Genomic DNA, 6,674 nt, shown 5'->3' on the forward strand with positions numbered 1-6,674 from the left:
CGTTGAGACTGCATCTTATCACTTCTTCATATAAAAAGATATAGTGTAATAAGTGGTTAATCCTGTTTGGTTTACCATGCTAACCTCAGAGATTTGAGATGGCTAGAGGTATGTGATTCTCACGAGGTCATATGAAACTGGAGATCGCATTGTTCTTGTTTAGTTGAACAGTCCTGAGACAGGAGAATTAATTGTATGCAAGTTAGATGTTCTTTCTGTTGACAAAGTTATCATATTCCTGGCCAGCAATACAGTGTCTAAGAAGACAGTGTTTAATAGAAGAGTGAGGAGGGATGTAACATTAAAAACCAATCCATCTGTGATGAAATACAGTAAGATATATGAGTATAACATTAAAGAAGCCAGGCAGGATACACCATTAAAGACTATATTAATGCTTCATGATGCAAAATAAAATTTAAAAAAACAAATTCTAGAGAGTGTATTGCATATATTTCCAAAATCCAAGCTATCATTACATTTAAAAATTTACATGTTCACTTTACAGTGTAGCCTGACAGGTTCTAGTCATTTGCTGAGCTTTTGGCCTATAATAATGCTGCTGCTCTGGTCCATGATATTCCCTGCAACTCTGAAAGGCAGTGCTAAAGGAACTGTGGTATCAAAACTACCATTCACAAACATTTTTTTAAAGCAGCTTTATTTTCACCATGGAATCAATAATGTGCTTCACTTATCCAGTTGTAAAATCCTAGTGAAGAAAGGAGATTTTTCCTTTGGGGAGAAAGAGTTGGATAAGATGAAACCTGTGGGCAGTGGCTTAAGGTTAACTTCATACTGACTATGGTGTGACAATAAAGCAAAGAAAGAAGCAATCAAGCAGAGCTCCCCACCTTCTGTTCAGAGAAAACACAGCCAAAACGAATTTTCCCTATTCTAACTCCACCAACATTACTGAGAAAAGAGCAGAAATGGATATGACCCAACAACTTCTGTAACAGGAGCGCATTTAAGCAACAAGAGTGCTAGGCACAATCTAGCACCACGAGCTATCCAAGAGAATGAGGCCCAGTGTGTTGCTGTTGTTATTGTTCCTGAAGAACGAAAAAATCTGCCCTCTTTACATTGGCTGGATCAATGTCACTGCTCAGTGACATGGTTTCCTTAATGAAGTAAGCGCTCAAGGAAGCTGCATGTAAATTAGGAAATAATGATATCGCAACGAAGCACATGCTAACTGCTCTGGTGCTTTTTTCAAACCTGGGAAAGCTTACTAGTTAAATAATGTCAAAAATAAAAGGATAGAATGTCTAGAGGGAATTGGTAAGTGGGCGGGTGGGTGGCAGCCTTCTTCTTTTCTGGGAATACAACTTAAAATAAAGACAGTGTTTCTGGGGAAACATGCCTAAAATGGTGTGATGCTTCCAAATGCAGGGCTGGGGTGTCCCTTATTCTAAAAAAAGAAATAGTTGTGATTCTGTAAGATTCTTGTGAGCAGGGCCTGAAGATGAACAGAGGACTTAGTCCCTGCAGCAAGAGCTGACAGCTGAAGAAAGGGAAAAGTTTGGCTCTGAATGGTCAAAAAAGATTGTATTCAATAAGAATTTATGATGTTAGATTGCAAGAGGAAGAATGCTTAATACAGCTGATCTGGGCTATCCACAATATTTATAAAGGAACTGAGAACAGTCATGTCAGTAGGGTCTGTGCTCCAAGATGGTATCCTGGATCACTAAAAATCCACTTTTTGTGACAACACTTACTTCGTACTTGAAAACCACATCTTTGCTTGGTTTGGTCATTTTTTAATTCATTCCGTCATTTTGAGTTCAGTTGTAGATTTTGCAATTTAAAGCATCAGCATCAGCTGAAAAAACACATTCTGATACTTTTTTGAACACTACAGTGATGGATACAAAGCATAGTGTAATACATTAAACAACAATGATGTTTTTCTTTGTTTGCAGTGTAAAACTGGCACATTCAATATTGCTAATTATCAAATATCAATTGCAATAGCAACAATGACTTCATGTAACTGTGTGCTTTGTAACTGAGTATCTTAAAATACTTTTAAGAGATTGTCTGTGAATACAGATTTTGTCTCATTAACCCTATTTCATTTAAGTTGAATGCATAGCAAGAAGATGTAAAATCATTCTCCGTCTTTTTAGATGAAGAAATTCCTTGGGGATAAGCCATCATGCTTCTTATGGCTGAGCTATCACAGCTGGTCCTGGTATAAGGTTTGATGAATGGTTGGTGGTCATGCAGTTCCATCAACTGCTCTTAGGGTGAGCTGAATAAATGGAGAAGTTTGTTGATGACCATCAGTTATACTTGAGGAGATGTCAAAGCTTTATGTTAAGTGTTGAATCACCTTACACTCTCCAGCCTTTTCCTTGTAGTGAGGCTGAAAGCTGTGTCATATAACTTTCTGTATTTACCAACCCCCTCATATTTTCAGGGCTCTCCTTGGTGGTTGTTGCCACAACTGCTTACAGTGCTCATTTTAAAAATGAGACCTTTCAAACAGTCTCCCATGTATTCTCACCTTAGTGAGAACAAGATTTTATTGTTGCAGCCCAGGACTGGCTGTGCACTAATATCTTGGGAAACATTAAGCTGAAGGAAACAAAAATTTGCCACAAAAAATAAAGGTAAAGCTAGAATATCTTGTGGGCCTGTTGTCTCTGTTTTCAAGGGCAAGAAACTGCAACATAAGTTTCAGTGGCCAAAGAATTCTGTTGACCACTGTGTTGCAGCCCCAAAGACCACGTTCTTCAAAACAATTCAACTTCTCCCTCTTAACTCTTCCTCCTATGCCTATTTCTGTCTACAAGTTGACGAGGAAAGTTCCTTGTGCCTTTTTTTCTTTTTCATATTTTAGCATTTGAACATGCATGGTGAGCTCAAGGGCATATGGTAGCATTAACAGCTCACATTCGGGAAAGCAGCAGAATAATCCCCTAAAAACACAAGGAATTTCCACCTTGTGTCTCTCTTTTTTCTTTTTAAATAAAGAATCAAGGAAATTATGGGCCAGGCTTCAGGTTCTGTGAAAAAAAATAGGCTCTTAATTTCCATTGGAAACAGTCAGACATAAAGAGCTCCAAAATTGCTCTTGGCTGCGGACCAGGCACCAAGGGTAAGGCACAGGGGCTGCACCGTGCAGGAGGACACAGGCCCTGGGGAGTGACCCTCTGCGGCCAGAGCACAGACTGCCTTTGCACTGCCTTGGCTGGAGGACATGCCAAGAGCTGTGAAGCCAAGTCCCAGCTCTCACAGAATGCCTTCCTCAGTTCAGATTGTAGAGCAATGCCTGTCATTTTAGGACAACCCCTCTAGACTTACATCGCCTAGAATTTCTGGCATGAACATTTTCTTCTTGCCTTCACAAGAGTGGTGCTGTTCCTAGTTAATTATTGGGCTACAGGGATATGGGGAACAAATGTTCAAATTCTTCCTGATAGATACCACATCTGCCACCTCCCAAGAGCCAGCCCAACCAGCAAGTATAAATTATTTGAAGCACTCAGTGTCCCTGTGAAAGCTGTTCCATTTAATGTAAAACACTATTCATTAGCCAATGAGACCTGGGTTCTGCCTCTCCCTCCACCCCTCTATTTCTTTTCTCACAGTCCCATGACAGCAATGGTGAGTGCCATACCTGCAGTGTCACAGCAACTTTGTCATCTGGAAATAGTCTGGAACTAATTTGTCCCTTGGCGGATGCAACAGGTGAATTTAAGACTCAGCTGCTTGCCACTTTGACTCTGTCAGCCACAGAGAGAAATAAAAGTTAGTAAATCCAGCTGTCTGATTCAGGCCATGGGGAAAGGGCAGGGTTAAAAGAGGGTAGCAGGTTACTTTGAAGTAACTTGTTTTGCATACTAATTGATTCAGTCAATTGTCTTAATTTCTCTACTTTGGAAAACACCCATAACAGGGACTTGAAACTCAATTGTTATTTCTGATTTTTGTTTAAAAAACTTATCTTTAAAAGATTTATCCTGCTACATTGACATGATAATTTGCTTGTTGGCTGCGCTCATTTCATGACCTATATAATTAATTTTGAATTATTTGGTTCAATTTTAATTGACATTGATTTGATAATTAAATGTAGTTCTTAGCTACTCTAGCCAGTCCTGGCAACATGTTCAGCTCATTGCTGTTAATAAACTCCACAAAGCTGTTTTCCCTTTCAAGCTACCAGCTCAGACTAAATGTCTTAAGAATATAAGGTAAATTAGATAGTTCAGCCAACAACCTACTTGCCTCAGTCTAAACTTTTTGTCTCCTACTCAGAAGGCAATCAAATAGTTGTAATGATATACAAAGATTTACCAATTTCCAAGGCAGCTATCATGAGATAAAACTTGCTTCTACCCTGAAATAAAAAGTGGACTTAATCTTCAAACGAAAACAAGTCTTATTTGCTGCTTATGGATCTGATCTTGTCCCTGCTAAAGCCAGTCTGATTTTGCTGCAGATATCAGCCCTAAGCTGCCCAATCTCTCCACATACCTGAGTCTTTCCTATATACCATCTATTTTAGACATGCACTTTATAGGTCACTCCTTGCTAAAGTTATTTTACATAAAGTTTCATCCAGGAAATATATAATACTTTATATATTATATGTAGACCATACTAGTAAATCCTGCATCTGTATGAAGCTGTTTTCCTCAGCCACTTTTTTTTTTTTTTTTTTTTTTGATTGCTGCAGTGTCTTTTATGACTGTGGAGGCCAGAAGGTATTCTATAAGTTCTGTCATGTATCAACCAGACCCACATTTAAACCAGCTTGCTCAAGTTCCAGAAAGACAGAATCTAGTGATGAAGATCACACCCTAATAAATGCACTACGTGCCAGAAGTGTCACACCTGCCCAGTTACAAAGCAAGATACTTGTACACAAGAGATCTCTTTCGGTGATCAATCATGCCACAGAAATGCAGGCATGAAGCAGATCAGTGATTTCACTAACAATGGCAGTGCACTAAGGACAGCATGTGTTTCTGCTGACTTAAAATTCTTCCCAAGTACTCGATGCTGAACAGGTGACTTGTCTTAAGGTCAGCTCTCACAGAGGCAAAGCATAACTAAAAGGGCTACTAAAGACTAATCCTAATAATTGGCATTGGATTAAAACCTGAAATAACAGCAAAGAGCAAAAAATAAACATAGCATAAGTTTAACAATATGGGCAAGCCCATGCTTCTGCCAAATAGGGTGAACTTGGAAGGTCAGGGAAAACGAAAGTGTGTTCAGTGTGATTAGGTTGGATGTGTTCAAAATGCAAACTGATAAACGGATGATTACTTGTCCAAGACAGGGACTCATTTAAACATTTCAGTATGCATAAATGCTATTTAGAATTAATTCATACTGAGGGCAATCAAGACAGATAATTTCTTGCTCTTGCAGTTCATATGTCCAGTGCCAAACCTGGTCCTCTTGACTGGCCAAGCTGCAAATGTTGATCTTTTGCAAGTAAGACTCTTCCAGGAGAAATATGAAACCTGGAATAAAGTTATACAAGAGTTATTAGGTCATAAAAACCTTTTTTAATGGCATAAACATTGAACATGTTACTAAGATGAAATCTTCCACTTTGGGCCCATATCCTCAGAGAAAAATGGGTGTATCACTTCCATTAGTTTTAGCAGCATATGTCTGAGGAAGCCACAGTCACTTCAGAACATCCCAGAGAGAGGAGGGTGACTTTTCACCAGCACTATTGTCCTTTATATTGCTCTGGCAGTGTAAAAATTCTCTAGTATTAAAAAGAACCCAGGCTCAAATGTTGGTTTTGCTGCCTATTTAAAGCACTAAACCCCACTACAGTTTAGCATTATTAGTAGCAAGAATCCTGTTGGCCTGAACTAGCAACTGTATAATCCAACGGTACAGTTGCCTATGCAGCACATTCTTCAACTTCATCAGACACTTTCAGGCCCAATTACTGACAACAAAGCTTATTAACTGTGCTTAGTTAGGAAAATTGGTTCCTTTTATAGTGGATTAATTATTATACATGTCAGTAACAACATGCTTGAAAGGTTAAAATACTTGGGTTGAGCCAGATAATCTGGCAGGAATTGGTTCCACAGCTGGAGACCACTTATTAATAAATCTGTGCATGGCTGCAATTGTAGTCATCACTCTGAAGCCTGAAGAAAAAAGCAGCTTTCTAACCTGTGCAAGATTCAGACTGGTGACAGCCACAGATTTCCAGTGTGCTTTGCCAACAAGGTAACTATCACTATCACCATTTCTACTTCACAGATAGAGGAAGGGAGGCTGTCACAAGCATGCAGTGTCTCAAGATATTGGTATAGACTCAGGCAGAGAACTCGGGTCTCTGATTACTGGGGTTTGGCCACTGATTCCCAGTGAGATCTATGTTTCTGCCTCTTCACTGGTGGCTAGCAGCTGTCAGCATAGCACTGAACGTGCAGTTGTTAATGCATTTTCATTAGCCCATTCTGCTCCATAGCATAGCGCACCATGGTAGTCAAGTCTGGAAAGGCATGAATAAGAGGCACTAAATCCTCCTCTCACAGTGAGGAATGCTGCCTCTTGGTCATTCAATGAGGCATCTAATGTAGCACACAGTTCTACTACCTGCAACTCAGACGTGGAAACCATGCAAGTCGCATGTGCGTGTGTGTCAGTGAGTCTCAGACTCCATACGGTCATGCAGA

The 6,674-nt window shown here is 39.5% G+C and overlaps 1 long non-coding RNA gene across 1 annotated transcript; it reads right to left on the reverse strand.

Moving 5' to 3' along the window:
• Positions 1 to 1,032: 1,032 nt before the first annotated feature.
• LOC121083556 lies at positions 1,033 to 5,486 on the reverse strand. The gene is made up of 3 exons (XR_005826409.1): positions 5,357 to 5,486; positions 3,632 to 3,737; positions 1,033 to 2,260 (listed from the first exon to the last, which is right to left on the reverse strand). It is a non-coding gene; the product is annotated as an uncharacterized LOC121083556 (long non-coding RNA).
• Between the last annotated feature and the right edge of the window lie 1,188 nt (positions 5,487 to 6,674).

This window comes from Falco naumanni, chromosome 2 (assembly GCF_017639655.2).
Source record: "Falco naumanni isolate bFalNau1 chromosome 2, bFalNau1.pat, whole genome shotgun sequence".
Lineage (NCBI taxonomy): Eukaryota > Metazoa > Chordata > Aves > Falconiformes > Falconidae > Falco > Falco naumanni.